This window comes from Cherax quadricarinatus, chromosome 45, assembly GCF_038502225.1.
Source record: "Cherax quadricarinatus isolate ZL_2023a chromosome 45, ASM3850222v1, whole genome shotgun sequence".
In the NCBI taxonomy this organism is placed as follows: domain Eukaryota; kingdom Metazoa; phylum Arthropoda; class Malacostraca; order Decapoda; family Parastacidae; genus Cherax; species Cherax quadricarinatus.
The window spans coordinates 30,122,116-30,149,527 of NC_091336.1; the positions used below are offsets into that span (position 1 = coordinate 30,122,116).

At 41.0% G+C, this 27,412-nt stretch overlaps 1 protein-coding gene across 1 annotated transcript in view; it reads left to right on the top strand.

Moving 5' to 3' along the window:
- Nucleotides 1–27,412, top strand: part of LOC138853994 (lachesin-like) — a 384,143-nt gene that overhangs the window by 46,826 nt on the left and 309,905 nt on the right. The gene's annotated exons all lie outside the window — the stretch shown is intronic.

Sequence of the window (27,412 nt, forward strand, 5' to 3'; positions counted from 1 at the left end):
GAAGGCAAATGTAGTTCCCATTTTTAAAAAAGGAGACAGAAAAGAGGCACTAAACTATAGACCTGTGTCACTGACGTGTATAGTATGCAAAGTTATGGAGAAGATTATCAGGAGGAGAGTGTTGGAGCACCTGGAACGGAACAAGAGTATAAACGCCAACCAGCATGGATTCATGGAAGGAAAATCCTGTGTCACAAATCTTCTGGAGTTTTATGATAAAGTAACAGAAATAACACGAGAGAGAGGGGTGGGTTGATTGCATCTTCTTGGACTGCAAGAAGGTCTTTGACACAGTTCCTCACAAGAGATTAGTGCAGAAGCTAGAGGATCAGGCTCATATAACAGGAAGGGCACTGCAATGGATCAGAGAATACCTGACAGAGAGGCAACAGCGAGTCATGGTACGTAATGATGTATCACAATGGGCACCGGTGACGAACGGGGTCACACAGGGGTCGGTCCTAGGACCAGTGCTATTTTTGGTATATGTGAACGACATGATGGAAGGGTTAGACTCAGAAGTGTCCCTGTTCGCAGACGATGTGAAGTTAATTAGGAGAATTAAATCAGATGAGGACAGGGCAGGACTTCAAAGAGACCTGGACAGACTGGACACCTGGTCCAGCAACTGGCTTCTCGAATTTAATCCCGCCAAATGCAAAATCATGAAGTTAGGGGAATGGCAAAGAAGACCGCAGACAGAGTATAGGCTAGGTGGCCAAAGACTGCAAACCTCGCTAAAGGAGAAAGATCTTGGAGTGAGTATAACACCGAGCATGTCTCCGGAAGCACACATCAACCATGTAACTGCTGCAGCATATGGGTGCCTGGCAAACCTGAGAACAGCGTTCCGTTACCTTAATAAGGAATCGTTCAAGACACTGTACACCGTGTACGTCAGGCCCATACTGGAGTATGCAGCACCTGTTTGGAACCCGCACTTGATCAAGCACGTCAAGAAACTAAACAAAGTGCAAAGGTTTGCGACAAGGTTTGTTCCAGAGCTAAGGGAAATGTCTTATGAAGAAAGGTTAAGGGAAATCGGCCTGACGACACTAGAGGACAGGAGGGTCAGGGGAGACATGATAACGACATATAAAATACTGCGTGGAATAGACAAGGTGGACAAAGACATGATGTTCCAGGGAGGGGACACAGAAACAAGAGGTCACAATTGGAAAATGAAGACACAGATGAGTCAGAGAGATATTAGGAAGTATTTCTTCAGTCATAGAGTTGTCAGGCAGTGGAATAGCCTAGAAAGTGATGTAGTGGAAGCAGAAACCATACATAGTTTTAAGACGAGGTATGATAAAGCTCATGGAGCGGGGAGAGAGAGGACCCAGTAGCAACCGGTGAAGAGGCGAGGCCAGGAGCTAGGACTCGACCCCTGCAACCACAAATAGGTGAGTACAAATAGATGAGTGATATGATAAAGCTCACGGTTCAGGGAGAGTGATCTAGTAGCGACCAGGGAAGAGGCGGGACCAGGAGCTAGGACTCGATCCCTGCAACCTCAACTAGGTGAGTACACACACTCACACACAGGATCCATGCATAGCTTAAAGAAAAGGTATGATAAATTTCACGGAGCGGGAAGAGTGACCGCATAGCGGCCAGGTGAAGAGGCGGGGCCAGGAGCTGTGAATCGACCTCCGCAACCACAATTAGGTGAGTACACACCCCACATCGTCCCTGTCACACGCACACACACTACATCCTTCAAGCCAAGACGTGAAGTTGTTGAGAAGAATTCACTCGATCGAAGACCAGGCAGAACTACAAAGGGATCTGGACAGGCTGCAGACCTGGTCCAGCAATTGGCTCCTGGAGTTCAATCCCACCAAGTGCAAAGTCATGAAGATTGGGGAAGGGCAAAGAAGACCGCAGACGGAGTACAGTCTATGGGGCCAGAGACTACAAGCCTCACTCAAGGAAAAAGATCTTGGGGTGAGTATAACACCAGGCACATCTCCTGAAGCGCACATCAACCAAATAACTGCTGCAGCATATGGGCGCCTAGCAAACCTCAGAACAGCATTCCGACATCTTAATAAGGAATCGTTCAGGACCCTGTACACCGTGTACGTTAGGCTCATATTGAAGTATGCGGCACCAGTTTGGAACCCACACCTAGCCAAGCACGTAAAGAAACTAGAGAAAGTGCAAAGGTTTGCAACAAGACTAGTCCCAGAGCTAAGAGGTATGTCCTACGAGGCGAGGTTAAGGGAAATCAACCTGACGACACTGGAGGACAGGAGAGATGGGGGGACATGATAACGACATACAAAATACTGAGAGGAATTGACAAGGTGGACAAAGACAGGATGTTCCAGAGATTGGACACAGTAACAAGGGGACACAGTTGGAAGTTAAAGACACAGATGATTCACAGGGATGTTAGGAAGTATTTCTTCAGCCAAAGAGTAGTCAGTAAGTGGAATAGTTTGGGAAGCGATGTAGTGGAGGCAGGATCCATACATAGCTTTAAGCAGAGGTATGATAAAGCTCACGGTTCAGAGAGAGTGACCTAGTAGCGATCAGTGAAGAGGCGGGGCCAGGAGCTTGGACTCGACCCCCGCAACCTCAACTAGGTGAGTACACACACACACACACAAGGTTAGGTTAAGGGTCCCTAGCTTTTTTGATAAGCTATTTACAGGTTAAGGATTCCTAACTTTATCGACAAGCTAAGAGCTGTTACCTACATCAGCTCATTTGAAAGCATTTTTTTTGTTATGAGACATACAAGTAGGGAACAGGATGAAGTTGGAGCCATCTGTGGGCCAGGTGTGGGCCAGTATTTTCATCTGATCAACTGACTTTATCTCGTTGACATCATTATGCTGTACGAATGTGTTCCAGACTCGAGTCATCGTGGGGATAAATGATCTCAGATGAAGTGATGTTCTGGAGAAGGATACAGCCTGGGAGAAGTTGCTGCTTTCTGCCCGTCTTGTGGCATAAAAGCTTGTTTCACGCTGTCCTCGAAGTGGATTCAAGTGTGGTACTTTGACAGTGTTGGCCTTGTGCATAACAGTAAGGCGACCCACATCCCTCCTGTGTTGAAGGCTCTGCTGAAATGTCAGATCTATCCAGGATGGGTCCAGGCGAGAGATGAGACGTCTTGCTCTGTTCTCTACTCTGTCAAGGAGTCGCAGATGAGATGGGGGGGGGGGGCAGGCAAACCAAGAACGTGGAGCATACTCAAGGTGTGAGCGCACTTGTGCCTCTTACAGAATCTTGCAACCCCTATCAAGCAGATGCGAGATACGGCGATGTGCTGTAAGCTTCACTCACTCACACACTCTCTCTCTCTCTCTCTCTCTCTCTCTCTCTCTCTCCCTTTTTCCGTGCTCTCTGCATCTGTAACCATCAATTTCTCTCGACTCAGAAATTTTCAGTCTTCCCAGCTGGTTTTTCTCGCCTTGGCTACTCTCCCGATTTCATAAACTCCGCTTTCTCATATGCTATAAAACTTTCTTCTCTCCCAAACTTCCTTCTCATGTGAAATTGCATTTTCTTTGTTGTCCCCCACATTTTCATTTTCCTAAATCTTAGCAATACCCTCCTTCCATAATACATCAAATTTTATTTTCATCAAACTAATATCCGTCTTGTTGATGCCTTACATACTTCTCTCCGTGTCACTGATGCTGCCCGTGGATACTCCATTTTGTGCCTTTCTTGTCATCTCAGATGCCTGGAGTTTACCTGGAGAGAGTTCCGGGGGTCAACGCCCCCGCGGCCCGGTCTGTGACCAGGCCTCCTTAGGTCAGTGTCCCAGGATGCGACCCACACCAGTCGACTAACACCCAGGTACCCATTTTACTGATGGGGAACATAGACAACACGTCCAATGTTTCTACTCTGGCTGGGAATCGAACCCAGGCCCTCACCGTGTGAAGCGAGAGCGTTAACCACCAGGCCACCTTTGACCTTTTTGACAGACAAAGAGCAAGAAGTCGTTCACTTTCATGACACTAACAATGTTGTTCTCTGTCATGTTAGAGAGCACAGACATCCAGTTAACTGGTCCTCTGTCAAAACTGTTCAGTCTTCCTCTAACCTTCACAAACGCTGATTGACGAAGCGTCCCTTTTACACAACATTTCTAACATGAATGTTACACCTCGATATATCTCTGTATATACCTTTCTTTCCGATTATGTTGTCACTTGCTTCAAACTTCAGAACGCTAGTGACCTGACCAGACCTTTGTCTCCTTCTCTTCTTACTTCTTCCCTTCTCCTGTATTTTTATAATCTTTGGTGGGTTCTCTCCAACGGAAGTTTTCTCCCACAAAGGTTCTGTCCTATTCCTGTGGGCCAGTAACTCTCCTACAGAGCTCTTCTGTTATCTTATTCTGATGGACTACTACCACTACCACCACTACCATCACCACCACCACTGCCACCACTACCACCACCACCACTACCACTACCCGTACCCCTACCACCACCACCACTACTACCACCACCACTACTACCAACATCACTATTCCAATAATTAATTATTCCTAATACTACACTTTCTGCCATTATATCTTCCATAGTTTTCCAGAACAGTAGAATAACCTTGACTGAGTTCCAAGAAATAGACGGGGGGTCAGTGATCTTTAAAGGGGTCAGTATCCTGGGTACAAGCACAAGGAAGCCTTACTAAGAGGTGATTACTTAACATTCTTCTCTGAGAACGACAATGAGGGTTATTTTCACGAGTCACTAGTCTATAAGTTGACTATATCATAAATGAACAGTAATCATAGATGCTTATATACTCACCTGACTGCAGTATATAAGGAACTTCTCCACACATATGCTGTACATTTCTCAAGATTGATGGACTGAACACATCGACTCCAACCTGAGGGACTGATTACCTCATTCTCCTCCTCATCTTCTTCTGTTATTCTCTGCATTGGACTAAAGAAGCCACTGGCTGGCGAAACGTTTCTTTAGTGAAGATTCCTAAATGTTGCACAGGTGTCTCCTAAGAGCGAGAATACTCAAGTATTCTCGCTCTTAGGAGACTCCTTCTACAGAGATTGCAGCTATCATGATCCCTTTCTTCCTCTTCCTTCCCGTTATCAACTTCCTCCTCCTCATCCTCCTCCTCTCCCTCTTCCAAGCTGTCATTATCTTCTGGTTCACACTACGGCTCTCTGGAGGATCTCTCCTCTATATCTGGACGGCCATAAGAGGAACTCACACTAGGAAGGCAAAATATTTTATCATGGTGATTGTATTAGTCTGTTATTTTTTCCCTAATGTGACTGTATTCAGAAGAACGTACAGATCTGCTTTCAAATGCGTTACTTGTTGTCACTCTACTTGTGGAATACCCTTTATTGCTATAGTATTGTCATTATCAGCTAAAAGCAGACTGAGTCTTTGGTTCAAGAGAAATAACCTCTGAAATAAGCCACTGTCTAACCTCACTCTAAGCGGCCTTACTGACCTCCTCCATAAAGTGGGGGAGTTAGAGACATCTAATCAACTACCCAATGGTTCCTTTCTCATTGCGTCATTAATGTAATTAATGTACGAACTTTTTGTAGTAAGAAAAACGAGTCCGTGTCGATATAAATGAGTCATGCACAGCTAAGCTTAGTTTTTTTTAATATTATTATTTTATATCAGAAATGGGCAGCTTAAGTTTTGCCAGTTCTTGTATCTAGAAGCCTATATAGTTAGGGTAATTCAGTTTTATGTAATTCATATCAACTGTGGATAATAATCTACTGTGGCAGATGAACCTCCCTCTTAATATCACCGCTTTTATTGCAGTTATTTTTAGTGTTGGGTCTAGAAATCAAAAAAGTACATTATATATATATGGATTTTCTCAGAATTTGTCGGGATTTGTGGAAACGGATGTTGAACGAAACAGAGCCACGAATAAAGACTCTAACATTATTTAAATTACTAACCCATTCAATGTTCAGTAAAACAATGTTCAACCTGTCGGTGGATGAATGGTTCAGAGAACCGACATGTTGATAAATTAGACACATGTGCAACATTTGGGAATCTTTATTGAGGAAACGTTTCGCCTCACAGTGGCTTCATCAGTCCATACAAAGGAGAAGCTTGAAGAACAGGAGGAGAATGAGGTAATCAGTCCCTCAACCTTGAGTCGATGTGGTCAGTCCATCAATCAATGCCGTATTCTATTCAAGATTGATGGACTGACCACATCGACTCAAGGTTGAGGGACTGATTACCTCATTCTCCTCCTGTTCTTCAAGATTCTCCTTTGTATGGACTGATGAGGCCACTGTGTGGCGAAACGTTTCCTCAATAAAGATTCCCAAGTGTTACACATGTGTCTAATTTATCAACCTGTCGGTGGGGGGAAATGATCTCCCATCAATTTAACAGTTTTGCGAGAAGAATTTGGCCATTGACTGACAGTAAATTTTATCATTAAAATTTTCTGTAGGAGAGACTGAACTGTAAATCAGGACTCATTAATGTAATTTAGGTGACTATCTCAGAGAAGTTCACCACTTGAATTTCTGCGTTTCAATGGAGGAGAGTTTTCGAATGGTAGATTTGAGCTCCGGTAGTACAAGAACCAAACAGCGAGTTAAAATACCAATATACTATAAAATTACTTAGGTTTTTGAATCAAAATTGGGATTAAGATTTTTTTTTTTATCAGCAGAGACATTTGGTTTAACAGCAGTGGTTAAAAGTCTCCATAAGTTATATAATCTCAGATATGCAATTAATTATTAACTCAGCCCACTTGCTTTTATAAATGAGTCATTATGCTATCCAGGGAATTATATGTAACTTATACAATTATATACAAGTTATATGTGAATATGTTAGCTAGAAAACCAACAACACACTATAGATAAACAAGTAGATAGTCTCCCTAGGAATAACATAATGTTCTCTCGCATACCAGAATAACCTGACTGTGTTCTTCTTGTTTAATAAGTCTGAGAGATTGTTATAAAACGCGCGCTTTGCGGATAAACTCTTCTCGAGACTTTCACTAGCGGTACAGTTTTCATAAGGAAACGTTTTAGTGTTCTATTTAATAATTGTCTTCAATTTTCCATCGGCTGATGACTTATCATCGCGTCTGTGAATTTCAAAGGTGATTTTGATGGTGTGTTAGCACGAGGCAGAGACTGACCATCCCAGCTGACATGACGGCCAAACTACCCAAGAAACAGAGCTGACCTGTGTCAGCATTTAGTGTCCTGTCTCATTAAAACATTGCCTGTTGTGTTAATGGTCTTCCTTTTTTTAAGTATTAGATGTATGTCATGGCTGGTTATGAATTATTAGAGGGAGAAATTTCTACGATTTTTTTGTCGTATATTGGAAAAAATACAGAAAGCTCCTAAATAATTGGCTGTAGGCTTCAGATGTTTATGTTGTCTCGATTTGGGCTCAATGGGAGTAAAGTTCTGCCAACATAAGTTACATTCTATCAGAGCTTCAAAATGTTTAAATTCTTCTTGGGTCAAATGAAGATGGTAATAAAGTGGGTTCGTCTTTATCAACTCCCATAAAAAAACCATACCACGGGTGGGGTTTGAACCCGCGGTCAGAGAGTCTCAAAACTCCAGACCGTCGCTTTAGCCACTGGGCCAGATAGCTTCAATAAGCTTCTTCTAACTAGGTATATTTCTACACCATAGGAAGGTTAGCACAGGCACCACTGTGACCACAAATGCGAGTTTTTACAGATGAATCTCCCGCTGGCTGGTCCAGTGGCTAAGGCGACAGTCTGGAGTTTTGAGACTCTCTGACCGCGGGTTCAAACCCCACCCGTAGTATGGTTTGTTTGCAACCGTGTCATTACGATTTCCTGAGTCAATTCCCATAAACCCGAAAGTGTACTGCATATGTGGTTAATACAGTACAACTTCCGGGAGACATATTTATCGGTAATGACATTTTTCCTGTAACTATATATACGTAGGCTCTGGCATACGTCTAGCTCCTATTAACCATTTTATTCCGTAATTTTCAAGATACGTTTCAAAATCCACAAAAGTCGTATGTTAAGGTGATTAACCGCAGTAAGTATTTCTAAATTTATATTTCCAACTGGAGGAAAAAATAATTTCTGAGTAACTGAGGAAGAATTCTTGTGAGATTTTATATTGACTTAAACAATTCATGGAAAAGTGAATGTCACGAGATTATTTTTGTGAGAAGTTTTCATATATTTTTTGCTGTGTCTTCTCCAGTAATAACAAGGATACTACCAGTGAAAATTTGCTTGTATCCCTGTGAGATAAAGTTAGGTAAAGTTAGGTAAATACTGATTACATTGTTCACTTGTAAATTATGTAAATGTCTCCACATGACACGGAGAGTCACCCACGAGTGACTGGCAAATTCTCGAAGGGAATCATCACTAGATAAATATCATTTGATTTTATGCCAGTTGCAGCTGAGTCTGCAACAGAAAAAGGCTGCTAGACACTAAATAAAGTAGCTGCTTTTAACTCCCTTCAGGTTAAATAATGTGATTTTCCTTCGTAATCGATGTATTCTCTTAATAATCTACCTGCACCATTTTTAAAATGCTGTTTCTAAATGTTCTTTAGGATAATCTGACTATGGGTGCAAAAACGTTGAGTGATATCCATTGTAACAAACCGAGTGAAGAAAGTAATGCAATGCTCGTTGGTCTCATGCTGACCCGATAGTGACTCCTTACTTAATGTAAGCACGAATTTAGCATAAATTCGATAAGTGAAATCATTAAGTTTTTACCCTGATAGTGTCACAAAAATATGTTGAATACCACATACAAATGTAGCTGTAAATCCCTGATGAAACAGAGTGGGATCGTGTTTGTGTGTTTCTGGGATAGAGTATCCAACTCGATTATGAAAACCATTGACACATGAATTCTGCTTTATTATGTGTGGCTTCTCTGATATTCCTTCAACACAATCACCTTCCTCTTCCTGTTCCTATTCGTTGTCAATAGTCATCTCTTCAAAATCCCAGGGAACATAATTATTGTTTTATCTGAGTCTGAGACCCATTCAGGAGGAGGTTAGAGAGGCAGGGAAACGATTGCTGAAAGAGGAGGAAGAATGCATAGATGACGACTCATTGTTTGTGCTGGGAATGGGATCTAGTTGAACTCTCATCCAGAATGAGTTTGCCTGTGAAGCTGATAAGACACTTTGTCTTATTTACTCTTCTTTGCTCTAGTATACAATGCACAATACAATATCGTGTCCCAGAGCCACTAAATTACAATTAAGAAAAGACAACAATTACACACTTATCTCTTTCTAACCAAGGAGTTAACATCCCCCACCAACACACCTGCTTGACGTGTCGACCTGTACCACCTTTCGAGAAACACTATTAGATTGGGCACTTCAATTTCTATGAACAATAATTTAAGAAAAGAAGCACAGACAACAAAGTAAACTCACTCGTGACACATCGAGTATGACTCAAAGCTGCGGTAAGAAATTCAGACTGACCGCACAAGCTACACTGAAATGTGTAATGTCTGGGCAAACACCCAACCACTGTTTCTTCTGGCTATGTGCAAGTTATCAACTTTAACTGTTTTTACTAGTTTGAAGGAACAACGCCAAATAATTAGTCTATTAATTAGGCCTTAGAGAGGGATGTCTATGGCCTATTTAATGAACTACCATGGTTGTTTAACAGTTTTATATATAAAGTCACACTCATGGGTATATCATGGAGAGGCGCCCAGTTCAACAAGACCTCTGTTGTCGATGACAAATTCACTGTTACGTATTTTCATATCAAAGTGTATCTTGAAAGTATCCATAGATACTGGTCTTCTCCAATAGATTTCTAAGATCGAGAAGATATTGGTAAGTACTTGTACCTGTGGAGTACCTCTGGAATCACTCCAGAGTTCATTTAAAACAAAGAACGTCTAGCCTGTCTTCCATAGAGCAGCTTAAGGGAGAGTAACCAAGAGAATTACTAGGTACTTCTCTGACTGCAAACACAGAGCATGACAAATATCTAATAATACTCTTAGTTTTAAAGAACAGAGCTTTATAATAATAATAATAATAATAATAATAATAATAATAATAATAATAATAATAATAATAATAATAATAATAATAATATATCTTTATTTCTACAAGTACATGTACAAGGTATACAGGCCTAGCTGACATCAATGACATACTACCACATAGAAAACCCCTTGTTATGCTGAGCATTTCCCGCAAATTAGGTTAATTTTGTCCTAAGATGCGACCCACACCAGTCGACTTTAAATAGGTTGTTACCTTTGAATTCTCCCATTACAACTAGGGTGTTAAGGGAAGGTGTCTTCTATTTGATTTAGAGAATTCTTTGATCCTTCAACTGAAATATCACTTTCTGGTTTACAGGCTATGTATACTATCCAAAATATCAACGTCACTATCTTCGGAAACTGGTTATAGAATTACAAGTTCGCGTGAAAGTGTAACAGTAATAGTCAAAGGAGCAGAACGTTCTTAGTCAAGTGGATATGATTTTACATTAGTGATGTCTGACTCTCAGAAAGAGTGGGAAATATATCGCCCGAAATATTTCCGACTAGCACAGAATGTGAGGCAATAGAGGCGACAACTGCTCCAGTCCATCTGGAATATCAGTTATTAAAACATTAAATAGCATTTTAGGAAATTTATCAGATCTGTCAAGATAGTTAAGTAAACAGACTTAACCTTGATTCAGATGGAGAATCTTATTATCAGAAACTGTTATAGAAGAAACACTCGTACAGGTTAGTGAACCTACTGGAAACGGGACACTCAACTCGATCTCTACCAACCATCGACAGACACTTTCACGTTTTATCTTAACGTAATAAATTTTTTGTAAGAGTATAACACTATTAGAAATGAAAAAACACTTTTCTTTTCAGCAGGTTTGAATGGTTTTGATAGTCTGATCCCTCGTGACATTAGTTTTACCTCATCTTTGAAAGGAAAATTGTGTTCAGCATAATAAGAATCGGTTGTTTTTGCCATTTCAGATAAGAATCACGTTTTTTTACCCGAGTGTAAGTTATGTTATGATAGAGAAACATTGATCACCGATCATAAAGTCTCTCAGCGAACCATAATCATGATGGATTTCTGCTCTGTACTAACCTATTTGCTCACCTATTTGTGGTTGCAGGGGTCGAGTCATAGCTCCTGGCCCCGCCTCTTCACTAATTGCTACTAGGTTCTCTCTCTCCCTGCTCCATGAGCTTTATCAAACCTCGTCTTAAAACTATGTATGGTTCCCGCCTCCACTACGTCACTTTGTAGGCTATTCCACTGCCTGACTACTCTATGACTGAAGAAATACTTCCTAATATCTATATGTGTGTGTACTCACCTAGTTGTACTCACCTAGTTGAGGTTGCGGGGGTCGAGTCCGAGCTCTTGGCCCCGCCTCTTCACTGATCGCTACTAGGTCACTCTCCCTGAACCGTGAGCTTTATCATACCTCTGCTTAAAGCTATGTATGGATCCTGCCTCCACTACATCGCTTCCCAAACTATTCCACTTACTGACTACTCTGTGGCTGAAGAAATACTTCCTAACATCCCTGTGATTCATCTGTGTCTTCAACTTCCAACTGTGTCCTCTTGTTACTGTGTCCAATCTCTTGAACATCCTGTCTTTGTCCACCTTGTCAATTCCTCTCAGTATTTTGTATGTCGTTATCATGTCCCCCCTATCTCTCCTGTCCTCCAGTGTCGTCAGGTTGATTTCCCTTAACCTCTCCTCGTAGGACATACCTCTTAGCTCTGGGACTAGTCTTGTTGCAAACCTTTGCACTTTCTCTAGTTTCTTTACGTGCTTGGCTAGGTGTGGGTTCCAAACTGGTGCCGCATACTCCAATATGGGCCTATCGTACACGGTGTACAGGGTCCTGAATGATTCCTTATTAAGATGTCGGAATGCTGTTCTGACGTTTGCTAGGCGCCCATATGCTGCAGCAGTTATTTGGTTGATGTGCGCTTCAGGAGATGTGCCTGGTGTTATACTCACCCCAGGATCTTTTTCCTTGAGTGAGGTTTGTGTGTGTGTGTGTGTGTGTGTGTGTGTGTGTGTGTGTGTGTATGTATGTACTCACCTAGTTGTACTCACCTAGTTGAGGTTGCAGGGGTCGAGTCCAAGCTCCTGGCCCCGCCTCTTCACTGATCGCTACTAGGTCACTCTCCCTGAACCGTGAGCTTTATCATACCTCTGCTTAAAGCTATGTATGGATCCTGCCTCCACTACATCGCTTCCCAAACTATTCCACTTTCTGACTACTCTGTGACTGAAGAAATACTTCCTAACATCCCTGTGATTCATCTGTGTCTTCAACTTCCAACTGTGTCCCCTTGTTACTGTGTCCCATCTCTGGAACATCCTGTCTTTGTTCACCTTGTCAATTCCTCTCAGTATTTTGTATGTCGTTATCATGTCCCCCCTATCTCTCCTGTCCTCCAGTGTCGTCAAGTTGATTTCCCTTAACCTCTCCTCGTAGGACATACCTCTTAGCTCTGGGACTAGTCTTGTTGCAAACCTTTGCATTTTCTCTAGTTTCTTTACGTGCTTGGCTAGGTGTGGGTTCCAAACTGGTGCCGCATACTCCAATATGGGCCTAACGTACACGGTGTACAGGGTCCTGAACGATTCCTTATTAAGATGTTGGAATGCTGTTCTGAGGTTTGCTAGGCGCCCATATGCTGCAGCAGTTATTTGGTTGATGTGCTCTTCAGGAGATGTGCCTGGTGTTATACTCACCCCAAGATCTTTTTCCTTGAGTGAGGTTTGTAGTCTCTGGCCCCCTAGACTGCACTCCGTCTGCGGTCTTCTTTGCCCTTCCCCAATCTTCATGACTTTGCACTTGGTGGGGTTGAATTCCAGTAGACAATTGCTGGACCAGGTCTGCAGCCTGTCCAGATCCCTTTGTAGTTCTGCCTGGTCTTCGATCAACTTCTCATCAACTTCACGTCATCTACAAACAGGGATACTTCGGATTCTATTCCTTCCGTCATGTCGTTCACAAATACCAGAAACAGCACTGGTGCTAGGACTGACCCCTGTGGGACCCCGCTGGTCACAGGTGCCCATTCTGACACCTCGCCACGTACCATAACTCGCTGCTGTCTTCCTGACAAGTATTCCCTGATCCATTGTAGTGCCTTCCCTGTTATCCCTGCTTGGTCCTCCAGTTTTTTGCACTAATCTCTTGTGTGGAACTGTGTTAAACGCCTTCTTGCAGTCCAAGAAAATGCAATCCACCCACACCTCTCTCTTGTCATACTGCTGTCACCATGTCATAGAACTCCAGTAGGTTTGTGGCACAAGAATTCCCGTCCCTGAAACCATGTTGGCTGCTGTTGATGAGATCATTCCTTTCTAGGTGTTCCACCACTCTTCTCCTGATAATCTTCTCCATGACTTTGCATACTATACATGTTAGTGACACTGGTCTGTAGTTTAGTGCTTCATGTCTGTCTCCTTTTTTAAAGATTGGGACTACATTTGCTGTCTTCCATGCCTCAGGCAATCTCCCTGTTTCGATAGATGTATTGAATATTGTTGTTAGGGGTACACATAGCACCTCTGCTCCCTCTCTCAGGACCCATGGAGAGATGTTATCCGGCCCCATTGCCTTTGAGGTATCTATCTCACTCAGAAGCCTCTTCACTTCTTCCTTGGTTGTGTGTACTGTGTCCAGCACTTGGTGGTGTGCCCCACCTCTCCGTCTTTCTGGAGCCCCTTCTGTCTCCTCTGTGAACACTTCTTTAAATCTCTTGTTGTGCTCCTCACTTACTTAATGGTCATTTCTTGTTGTCTCTCCTCCTTCCTTCCTTAGCCTAATTACCTGGTCCTTGACTGTTGTTTTCCTCCTGATGTGGCTGTATAACAGTTTTGGGTCAGATTTGGCTTTCGCTGCTATGTCGTTTTCATATTGTCGTTGGGCCTCCCTTCTTAACTGTGCATATTCGTTTCTGGCTCTACGACTGCTCTCCTTATTCTCCTGGGTCCTTTGCCTTCTATATTTCTTCCATTCTCTAGCACACTTGGTTTTTGCCTCCCTGCACCTTTGGGTGAACCATAGGCTCATCCTGGCTTTTTCATTAGTCCTGTTACCCTTGGGTACAAACCTCTCCTCAGCTTTCTTGCATTTTGTTGCTACATTTTCCATCATCTCATTAACTGGCTTCCCTGCCAGTTCTCTGTCCCACTGAACCCCGTTCAGGAAGTTCCTCATTCCCGTGTAGTCCCTTTTCTTGTAGTTTGGCTTCATTCGTCCTGGCCTTCCTGCTTTCCCCTCTACTTGTAGCTCTACTGTGTATTCGAAGCTTAAAATCACATGATCGCTGGCCCCAAGGGGTCTTTCATATGTGATGTCCTCAATATCTGCACTACTCAAGGTGAATACTAGGCCCAGTCTTGCTGGTACATCCTCTCCTCTCTCTCTTGTAGTGTCCCTTACGTGTTGGTGTATGAAGTTTTCCAGTACCACCTCCATCATCTTAGCCCTCCATGTGTCTTGGCCCCCATGTGGCTCCAAGTTCTCCCAATCGATATCCTTGTGGTTAAAGTCGCCCATGATCAGGAGCTTTGCCCTGCATGCATGAGCTCTTCTGGCCACTGCAGCCAGTGTGTCAACCATCTCTCTATTGCTCTCGTCATACTCTTGCCTTGGCCTCCTGCTGTTCTGTGGTGGGTTATACATCACTGCAATTACCACCTTGGGACCTCCAGAGTGAAGTGTTCCCACTATGTAATGGCTTGCTTCTCCGCTGTCTCCTCTCTCCAGCTCATCAAAAGTCCATTGGTTTTTGATCAACAATGCCACTCCTCCCCCCCCCCCCTGTTACCTCTGTCTTTCCTCAAGATCTGCTATCCCGTTGGAAATATGGCATCTGCTATCATACCTGTTAGCTTGGTTTCTGCGAGAGCTATGATGTCCGGTGATGCCTCTTTGACTCTTTCGTGCCACTCCTCCCACTTATTTGTTATTCCATCAGCGTTTGTGTACCATACCTTCAGTTTCCTTCCCAACACTTTGGTTTGGGGGGCCTGTGAGGGTGGGAGACCTGGTAGCATACTGTGGGATTCTATAGCTGGGTGTTGGGTGGAAGCTGTGAGTGTGGATTGTAGTTTGTGTTGGGATGGCGTTCTGAGGATAGTTCTGTGTGTGCTTGCACTTGCTGCTCTGTTCTGCTCTGATTGACCTCTGCTGGTTCCAACCTTGTCTCCTTTCGTAGCTCCTTTCGCTTTTTTGTCTTCTCCCTCAGCTGCTGTCGTTCTGTTTGTGTTCTGTCTCTGTCTAGGAACACCCTCATCTACTTTTCCGAGTATTTCAACCGCGGTTTCTCTTGGAGGATCCTGTTCCGTACTGTTTCTGCCCTGTGTGTGTGTGTGTGTGTGTGCATGAGATATTTTGCAGTCATACTGTCATGTGCACGTACCAGTCATGTGAATGCTAACTAGACTTGTGTACACACGGTATATGTACACTAATCTTGCGTGTGTACGGTATTCATTTGTATACTAGTCTGATGTACAAACATTTGTATACTTAACATGACTGCAGTTCACACGAGACGTGTAACATGAATTCTGATTTTTTTTTTTTTAGTGGGATCGTATTAGATAATGCATAAACTTTGCATTTTTATGTTGTCAGAAAAGATTACAATCAAATAATGAAGGTGATACAACATTATATTTAATAATTAGAATTATTTAATATGAATGAGAAATTTGTCACGAATTATTATTCTCTCTGACACACCTCAAGAAGATTTTATTTTACCGTAAACTGAAATTCATTCAGAAATATTAATATAGAGGTCGTGAGTGAGGGTGAGTTTCCCTGCTGATGCTTCTCATGGTTTTATGCAAATTTTGGTTATCTCTGAAATATTCTCTTCCGTATTTTAAATCGTATTTACAGTATAGTTTACCACATTTCGTATTTTCTCCTGATTACTTTGTAATATATTTATACTTATTTTTAGCTGCCCGGAATACCGAGGTTAGTTCATGTCCATAATTCTTATATTTTGTTTTTGTCTCGTTGGCTGTTTTTTGTTGGGTTCTGTAAGTCTGTATTGTTTTTTGTATTTACATTAGACTGCTACTGTACTGCTACTGTATTTTAGTAAGGAAAAGGAATTATGAAAGTTTTTAAAGCAACTAATTTGAGACCTACAGAGAGCATAAAGTGTTAGTAAATATTTACTTTCTACTATTGCAATATATTATCGTAGTTACAATACTCCGTTTATGTAAACAAGTGCCATTAAAAATTACAAGTTAACATTTCCAAATGATCCACAGTTATTATATAATCAATGTATTCCTAATAATCAGAACAAAATGTAGATGTCAAATATATATTTTTTATTAACACATCGGTCGTCTCCCACCAAGGCAGGGTGGCCCGAAAAAGAAAAGCTTTCACCATCATTCACTCCATCACTGTCTTGCCAGAAGGGTGTTTTACACTACAGTTTTTAAACTGCAACATTAACACCCCTCCTTCAGAGTGCAGGCACTGTACTTCCCATCTCCAGGACTCAAGTCCGGCCTGCCGGTTTCCCTGAATCCCTTCATAAATGTTACTTTGCTCACACTCCAACAGCACGTCAAGTATTAAAAACCATTTGTCTCCATTCGCTCCTAATACGCTCACGCATGCTTGCTGGAAGTCCAAGCCCCTCACGCACTAAACCTCCCTAACCCCCTCCCTCCAACCTTTCCTAGGCCGACCCCTACCCCGCCTTCTATCCACTACTGATATATACACTCTCGAAGTCATTCTGTTTCGTTCCATTCCCTCTATATCTCCGAACCACCTCAAAAACCCTTCCTCAGCCCTCTGGATAATAGTTTTGGTAGTCCCACACCTCCTAATTTGCAAACTACGAATTCTCTGCATTATGTTCAAACCACACGTTGCTCTCAGACAGGACATCTCCACTGCCTCCAGCCTTCTCCTTGTTGCAACATTCACAACCCATGCTTCACACCAATACAAGAGCGTTGGTATACCTATACTCTCATACATTTCCCTCTTTGCTTACATGAACAAAGTTCTTTGTCTCTACAGACTCCTCAATGCAACGCTCACCTTTTTCCTCTTACCAGTTCTATGATTCAGCTCATCCTTCATAGACCCATCTGCTGACACGTCCACTCCTAAATATCTGAATACACTCACCTACTCCATACTCTCTCCCTCCAACCTGATATTCAATCTTTCGTTACCTAATTTTTATGTTATCCTCATAAATTCGTTTACATATAAATGAAAGTGAATTCTAAGAGCCGTTAAAAGAGTTTTGCACTTTAAGTTCGTAGCTACACGTCTCCCGGCCGTTATGGCAGCCATTTGATGTCCTCTGACAAACTGTATTTCGAAGAAATATCAATACTAGCTTTAAAACAAACATCCCTTGTTAAACTATTTACGAATTTTTTACAATAATTAAGTTACCCCCTAGAATCTGTCGAATTAATGAGAGTATAAATGAAACAGACAAATGATTATAAACACAGACATATTCTCAGGATGCGAAAAGTTATCGAAAAGTATCAAGTAAAATAAATATTATAAATATTATAAAATAAAAAAAAAATTGACTGACTTAACAAGTTTGTATAAATATTATTGTAACTTGTTAAATAGTTGTCAGATCCAGGCTACTACTAGACTTTTCTTCTATACGATCAACTTGTGTATGATCGAGTTGAATTCTTGTTCCAGAGCCCAAGAAAGGGCTTCTGAGCTATTGATTTCAATTCTTCGGGTAAATTTTTTTTATAACACATTTCCAGTAGACGATATTTCAGTTTCCACGAGAGTTTATCTTCGTTCCATTTCTTCGGATCAACATTTTCTCAGTCTTGCATGATGTATTTCGTAGAAATGAAATTCATTTTTCATATTTTATATTCACGTAGGTAGTAGGTTGTTAGTAACCACCCAGGGAGGTACTACCGTCCTGTGGCAGTAGGTTGTTAGTAACCACCCAGGGAGGTACTACCGTCCTGTGGTAGTAGGTTGTTAGTAACCACCCAGGGAGGTACTACCGTCCTGTGGCAGCAGGTTCTTAGTAACCACCCAGGGAGGTACTACCGTCCTACCAAGTGAGTGTGAAACACAAACCTGTAATTATTTTGCATGATGGTAGGATTGCTGGTGTCTTTTTCTGTGTCATAAACATGCGTGGTTATGGGTATGTCTTGGAAATGAATGGTCTAAAATACCGACACAATGGAAATATAAACACATATGCAGTATAATGTTATCCTTTATTGACAACGTTTCGCCCACACAGTGGGCTTTTTCAAGTCACAAACAGATCTACCTGGGGTGGAAGGTACGCGAGTATTTATAGTCAGGTTCTGGATGCTGAGGTCAGGTGGAGAATGCTGCATCTGATGATGAAAAAGCCCACTGTGTGGGCGAAACGTTGTCAATAAAGGATCACATTATACTGCATATGTGTTTATATTTCCATGGGTATGTCTTGCTACTTCTACTTACACTTAGGTCACACTACACAAGCATGTACAAGCATATATATACTAACCCCACTGGAGTTTCTTCTATTTTCCAGTTGTTGTTCTTGAATATTTCTGCTTATATCTCCATGGGGAAGTGGAACAGAATTCCTCCTTCGTGAGCTATATGTGTCGTAGGAGGCGACTAGATGCCGGGAACAATAGGCTAGTAACCCCTTCTCCTGTATATATTACTAAAAAGAAGAAAAAGAAGAACTTAATAAAATAAGAATGTTTGAATGTGCGTGAATGTTGAGCAGATAATAAGAAAGAAGTGATTGCAAAGGTTATGAATGAAAGGAAGTTGGATGTTCTGGCTCTAAGCGAAACAAAGGTGAAAGAAGTAGGGGAGTTTCAGTGGGGTGAAATAAATGGGATTAAGTCAGGAGCATCTGAGAGAGTTAGAGCTAAGGAAAGGGTAGCAGTAATGTTAAAGGATCAGTTATGGAGAGAGAAGTAGGAATATAAATGTATAAATCCAAGGATTGTATGGATTAAAATAAGGGTTGGTTATAATAAGTGTTAATATCAAAATGGTATACAATACCGACAGGTTGGTAGGTAAGACACATCGGCAACATTTAGGGAACTTTATTCCGAAACGTTTCTCCTGCATACTTTCTGTACTCGACTGAAGAAGCCTACTGTGTAGGCGAAACGTTTCGGAATAAAGTTGCCTAAATGTTGCTTTAAGTGTTTATGCACCTGGGGAAGAGAGGAGTGTAGAGGAGAAATATTTTGGGAGATATTAAGCGAGTGTGTAGGAACTTTTGAGCCAAGTGAGAGAGTAATTGTGGTAGGGGACGTAAATGTTAAAGTAGGAGAAACATTTAAAAAAGGGTGTGGCAGATAAGTTAGGGGTGCCAGGTGTAAATGATAATGGGGAGCATTTGGTTGAACTTTGTTTAGAAAGGGGTTTGGTTATAGGTAATACATATTTTAAGAAAAAGAGGATAAATAAGTATAAAAGATATGATATAGGGTGTAATGAAAGTAGTTTGTTGGACTGCATACTGGTAGTTAAAAGATTGTTGAGTAGACTTCAAGATGTAAATGTTTATAGAGGGGCCACAGACATATCAAATAACTTTTTAGTTGTAGCTACAGTCAGAGTAAAAGGTAGATGGGATACAAGGAAAATGGAAGTGCAAGTAAGAGAGATGTGAAGGTTTGTAAACTAAAGGAGGAGGCAGTTAGGGTAAGATACAAACAACTGTTGGAGGATAGATGGCTAGTGAAAGTATAGGCAATGGGTTAGAAGAAGAATCGGGTAAGTTTAAAATTATAGTGTTAGAGTGTTCAGCAGAAGTTTGTGGTTACAGGAAAGTGGGTGCGGGAGGGAAGAGGAGCGATTGGTGGAATGATGATGTAAAGAGAGTAGTAAGAGATAAAAAGTTGTTTTACAAAGTAGAAGTGATGCAAAGAGGGAGGAGTATATGGAGAGAAAAAGAGAAGTTAAAAGAGTGGTGAAGCAATGTAAAAAGAGAGCAAATGAGAGAGTGGGTGAGAAGTTATCAACAAATTTTCTCGATAATAAGAAAAAGTTCTGGAGTGAGATTATTAAGATGAGGAAACCAAGGGAAAGAATGGATTTGACAGTTAAAAATAGGAGAGGAGAGTTATTAAATGGAGAGTTAGAGGTATAGAGAAGATGGAGGGAATATTCTGAACTGTCCTGGGGACCCTCATCCTCAGAGAAAAGAATAAACTTGCTTCAGGGAAAACTCAAGGTTCTCCCTGAAGCTGTTTGAGAATTTTCTCCTACCACCCCCTATATTTCAAGTATGTTTTATTTAAAGACAAAATACATTGGCCAAACATTCACAAAAATACAACAGAAAGTAAAACAACATAGGTAACTCAGAGCTACATCTCGAATACTTCGTCCAGCTCCCCTGCGGTGGGGCGCGTGCCCAGAATGCTGCAGGCATTTCCTTCTTGGATCGTAACACTGAGTCTCTGAAAGAGGAAGCTGGTCGCCCTGTGGTCCTTGGTTTCTATGATGAGCTTTTCACCCAGCTCTTCGAGGAACTTTAGAGCACACTTGCCCCATGCTCAAAGGGTCTCCAACCCTATTGGAAGGGGGAAGGTCTTCATATTTTCGGATCTTCTGGTTCTCCCTGTGGCTGGCAGCTCCACACCCTTCCACTACGGAGTATGGCAAGTAAGTGTCTGCCAATGTGGCAGCACAGGTGTAGTCCCAGGCAATCTGCTTCTCATCCTTCCAGGGTAGCATAGTGGCTCCATCAGGACGCTTTTGACTTCCGTCAGACCTCTGTACTTGGGGTTCCTGATGAGCTGGGCAACGGGCTGTGGCGAGGCTTCTCTTTATGATGTCATTGACCTCCTCATATTTGGCATACTTCCCTTCTGCTGTGTGACACACGAGACCATGAAGTCCGAATTGATCAGTCGTCGCCCTGCCGTGACAGCTGATATATATGTATACATTCATATATATATATATATATATATATATATATATATATATATATATATATATATATATATATATATATATATATATATATATATATATATATATATATATATGTATATATATATATATATATAAATATGTATACCCATATATATATATATATATATATATATATATATATATATATATATATATATATATATATATATATATATATATATATATATATATATATATATATATATATATATATATATATATATATATATATATATATATATATATATATATATATATATATATGCTGTGCAGTGTAGATAAAACTGGTCAGTTAGCAAGAACTCATTTAAAATTAAGTCCTTTCTAATTATTATTATAATCAAAAAGAAGCGCTAAGCCACAAGGGCTATACAGCAAGTCCTTTCTATACGCTTAATGATATTTTTTTTTCATTGATGTTAATGCGAAAATTAATAATTTTGTACCATAAGAGGCTAGACGGTTGAAAAATATTCTAAATGATTCAGATATGTGGATGACATCCTGTGTCTTTGGCCAAATTATCTTGCCCATTATACATTTTACCAAGACTTAACACTTTAGTCCCGTCTGTTAAATTCAGCGTGGAGAAAGAGGTGGACTGTTAACTTCCATTCTTAGATGTGTTGATACAACGAGTTGAGAGAAAGTTAAAGTTTGCATTATATAGGAAGGCTACCAATGTGTGCTCATACATTCACTAACTACTATTCTAATCATGAGACTAGAGTCAAAAGAAGTGTATTTCTTATTGTGTTTCTTTGAGCTTATAAAGTACACAGCCCGGAGTTCATTGATGAAGAAATTAGGAAAATATTTGACATCGCCATGAAACTGAGGCATCCTGAGGTGTTCGTAGAATCTGCCTTGCTGGTAGCTAAGAAAACTTATTATAGAACAGAACCTAGGATAACACCTTAGATCAGATATGTGCTGGTCCTCCCATACAATGAGAATTTATCTATCGTGCCAAATGACCTTAAATTATTTAATATACAAGTACTTTTTAAAAATTCACAGACTGTTAGAGGCATCCTGATAAAGAATTCTCCCCAACGGCGTGCTGGTGGCGTCTACAGAATTAGTTGCAAAGGTTTCAGTCTCTCCTATTTGGAACAGTCAGGAAAATTTTTAGACGTTAGAATATCTTAACATCGTTATTCGATACGTATAGCACAAGAGTCAAACGCGATTTTCAACCACATTACAGCGTGTGATAACCCGGTAAACTGACAGGAAGCGAGAGTCATCTTTCCTTGTTCCTCCTGGCTTGAAAGGAATATTGTATAAACTGCAATTATTAAGTATGATATGCAGTCATTATACAATATCAGTGACGGGATGTTCAAATTAGATGCATTTTTAGTTAAGGCAATAGTACACACTCAAAAAATTGGGCTCTTATATGACTGCATTGGACTGTCTTAAATATAATGCCACACCGAGGTATTAGGACCTATTTTTCCTGAAGGTTGAACCAGAGTTTGCCTCAGAATCATGTAGGATGAATAACTGTGGTCGTCTTCCATGTAACTACAGACGCCTTCCTCTTTAAATGAGTTAATTTGAATGAGAAACGTTTTCATTTGATAATAGCCAGGTTACTTTCTTGATAACTAAATAGTTATCAAGATAAATAATTCAAGTCATGGAATGTACAAAGGCATTTCTACCATGTTTTATGAGAGAGAATTCAGTTATGTTCCTTTCCATAATGGAACTATTGGGTACTATGACCTGAGCTGCTGTCCATCCCGGCAGATAATTACATGTGACGTGATTAAAGATTGCTTTTGATTCCTAAGCCATCTTTACCTAGTACTGATGTTGGGCTAGTCTGATTTCAAGAGGATTATCTGTCTGCCCAACGTGTGAAAATGAGCATAGTGTGCAGGGACCTTGTAAACACTACCAACTATGTTGGATTATGGATTCTTAACCAACTTCTGCTGTTTGGTTGCTAGGTCAGCAGCTCTACTGTATTTTCATAGCTTAATCAAGTCCCATAAACCAGGATACCCAGCTACTTATACTTACACTTAGGTCACACTACACATACATGTACAATCATATATATACACACCCCTCTGGGTTTTCTTCTATTTTCTTTCTAGTTCTTCTTCTTGTTTATTTCCTCTTACCTCCATGGGGAAGTGGAACAGAATTCTTCCTCCGTAAGCCATGCGTGTTGTAAGAGGCGACTAAAATGCCATGAGCAAGTGGCTAGTAACCCTTTCTCCTGTATATATTACTAAATATAAAAGGAGAAACTTTCGTTTTTCCTTTTGGACCACCCCGCCTCGGTGGGATACGGCCGGTGTGTCGAAAGAAGATATATATATATATATATATATATATATATATATATATATATATATATATATATATATATATATATATATATATATATATATATATATATATATATATATATATATATATATATATATATATATAGAAGCTAAGCCGTAATAGAGGAGTGTCAAGGAATATGCTGAAGAATGAACGGGGGTTTGAACCGTCCCATCCTACTGAATCACTGCAGGTTCAACGTTCCGTCACTGGGCTATGAGACTCATAAAAGGAAGGTTACACAGTCAGCAGTACTGTGTCACATCTGTCAGAGACCACCATCTGTAACCCAACTATACTTTGCACTTAACTGTGCAGCTTCAACACATCGCGGTTCGTGATAACTGTTTTTCATTAGAAAGAAGTGAAGGGATAACATTCAATCAAGAATTATTAAGTTATCAGTACGTGAAAGCAGACTTTCCCTTACCCCCCCCTCACCAGGCACCAGGCATCCCCCCCCCCGTCACCAGGCATCCAACCTCCAATCACAAGTCTGTTCCTTCACTACGCAACACTCTACACTCTCACTCCAGCAAAACTCTATGGTAATGTTGCGGACTTTTTTTTTATTCTTTTATGACTTTGCGTTGTGAAATTGCAAGAATACTTTCATTATCTGCCTATTGTCTGAAAGCTAATGCAGCGTTTGTTGTCACACAGCAAGACGCGAGGCACTTCTTAAATGCCTGGAGACCACATGTCCCAATAACTGGTACCATAACACGAAGGATGACAGGAGCCTCAGGAGCTCCACTCAAATAATCAACATTGCTCTACTGGGCTGTCCAACCAGGATATTTCATGAAAAGGAAACAATTAGTGAACTCGCAAAAACATTACACTGGTTTCAAACTACCATATATAACAAGAGGCCTACAACCAGTGATCTAAGATGCTGAGTTGATGCCATCACTATTGGCAACGCTAGAAATTCTTACGTAAAAATAGCTGCTGGGAAAGTATTGTCACTAGAGGTGTACATGTAGGCAGGTAATGCTCTAAACACCCCACCTCGAAATTCCTTTACAACTTCTCTGGCCGCCGCAGAGGGAACAGAACCATTATCCAACAACCAAGCAACTCAGCTCCCTCGTATACCTATCATTACATCTGTCAACATTTTTCCCATTCCCACTGAAACACCTAATATTAGTGGTATATATGCTGATCCCGAGTGAGGGTATTTTATCCACCAGAGATTGCTGTGGCTAACAATCATTTAAGCGACAATTAACCTGGACAAGTGCCTGATCAAAACACAAGCGGCAGAGAGTTATCTGGCAGGGTTGGACGAGGGAGTGGAAAAGGATGTGGAAGAGGATGTGGAAGAGATATGTGGTAGAGGTCGTGGAAGAGAATGGAGAATTCACCGCAGTCGTCTCACCTCCCGCCTACACAGCCACAGAAAAATACTCACCGGATGTTTAATCATCAGGTTCCTCAGCACCAGAACATAAAGAATCAGCTGATTAACTGACAGCGGAACACAAGGAGTGAAGAAAAAAGAACTTCCCAGGCACCTAGGCAGTGCTCATGTTATCACCGAAGGGGGAACACCGCTGGGAACAATTTGCGAGATATCAGGTGCAATTACTAACAGAGGAAGGAACATCAAGACGACCACTGTCTAAAAAAAAAGAACTTTAGAGGGAAGATCACCGGTTCATTAGAGATTTAGTCTCAAAACAGACCAGCATTACCTTAGAACTTGTGAAAATACACATTACCTGCCCGCCCATCTTCTGCAATCTCGGGTCAGCAAGTGCTTTGTGCTTTATGCAAGACCATAGACCTACGTAACAGTGACTCTCCCAGTATCACACGTCTCTCAAGGGCAAAAAACCTTAGACACCTATTTAGCCGAACCGAACACAAACATTTGGAACTTATCTATTAGCATCTTGTATTACCAACATTACCAATATTAGTGAGATCACTCACAATTTCGTAAACATTTATAGGCCTGACATAATCGCCGTTGCATTAACAACAGGACTCTGGAAAATTTCCTATAATTGTTGGCTGCACCTCATGGATGTAACGAAGAAGTCAAGGTCTAGGAGGAGTTGGCGAAGGCTTTTTCTAAAAGTATACACGCCCAGCTCATTGAGGTTGCTATTCCTAAGCACTTAAAAATGGTCTAGTATTTGCATTGTACAGTTCTCAATGGCTACAAGCAGACCTCATGAACTTCTTATGATAAATGTGAATTTTTTTCTACTATATCATCAATGTCAACTAATTATAATTGTCGGTGGCGTCAACCAGCATCTTATACAGAGAGATTTTGAAAGCTCATTGCAATATTTGACATGAAAAACTGTTGATTTCCCTCTCGGCTATGTTGGATAATTTTATCACGAGGATGTCTTTTTGACACAGATGGTTCTAACAGAACGAGGTGAAGATTGAAAAAGCGAAACCTGGATGTGGAAAAGAAGAAACTGGCTGGCCTTTTTCTCTTCTCCATGATAAGGATGATAACTAAATAAAATCTTTCTTTAAATATGTCCTTTATCTTCAAAACCAATACATCCTCACCAGCAGTTACTGACGGAACCTTCAGAGCAGACTTGGTGTGGCTTTCGTTCTCGAGAGGCAGGTACTGCTAAGTAAAAGGGTTGGAGAATGTATAAAATAGGTCTCCAACAGACAAGCCTGTTGGTAAATGGAAGAAGTCCAAAACTGGAGCGTCTCTAGATGGTAGGCTGACACATAAACAAAACAGGCATGAAGTAGAGTGGGCTCAAAAATCTGGAAATCCTTGATCAAAGACAGACAAGGTGCTACCAAAATACAAGTTCCTTATCTAGGAAGGAAACCCCTTCTGCTAGCAGCAATAACTGTGTCAAAGTGGTCAGCAGTGACAATAAGGCAGGTTAAAGTGGGCCCGGACAAGTTGAGCCCAAGATTGCTCTACTTTCTTGGATTGCCTGCCCTCCGTCTTATCTGCAAATTCTTGACAGAAGCGAGGACAGAACAAAAAAAGCTCAACTTTCGCCTGGACCAAGTTTGGACAGATCTGTGATTTCAGCAAAGCCGTCGACACAGGATGGATGAGTGTGGCATTACTGTTATATACAAGGCCAACAATGAAAATGTACCACACTTGGCTCCACTTCAAGGAGAGTAAGAAATGAACTTCTACACAGCAAGACGGGCAGCAAACAGCAACCTGACTCACTACCCTTTTCCAGAACATGCCCGGAACATGTTCGTACAACATAATAACATGAACAAAATATAGTCATTTGACCAAATGAAATCGCTGGCTCACTAGTGGTTCCAACTTCATCCTGTTCTAATCTCAACAACTCTCTCCGTTCCTTAGACGTCAAATTTAGTTTTCGCCAACCGTGCATTCTTCGCAGTAATCTAGTTTTTAAGTCTCCTGCTATTGATGCCTTTGGCGTCTACTCTGTTATGTTCCTCTTGTCCTCTACAGTACTTCGAAAAAACTGACAGACTTACGGAGAACAAAAGTGGTATTAGACATACAGACACCAATAATACTCGTTTCTGACTTGTTAGATATCACAGTCATCCTGTTGACTGGTCCTCTGCTAAACTTGTCTACTCTTCTTACAGCCTTCACAGAAGTCGTCTTGTTGAAGGATCCCTTATACACAACTTTTATAATACGAATCGTGTCTCTTGAGACGTCATCCTTTCTCATTACATTGTTAAATGCTTCAAACTTCAGAACACTCTTGACTTGATCTGATCTTTTCTTCTCCTAATTTCCTTCATCTTTTTTATTTTCTTCCTTTCTTCTGACCAGTTGTGTTCTTTCCTTCAGTTTTCTTCCCTGTGTTTCTGGCCTTACCCGTTGTAGGGCCTTAGCTCTCCCGCAGTGCTCCTTTTTCTTGTCCCTAAACTTACTCCACTTCTTCTACTATTACGAGTACTAATCCGTTACCATCTCTACTACTACCACCACTAATACTGCTACTTCCCTTTCTGTCTCTTGTGCCACTAAAACTACTTTCTGTGCTTTCTAATACCATTGCTACTCCTACTAC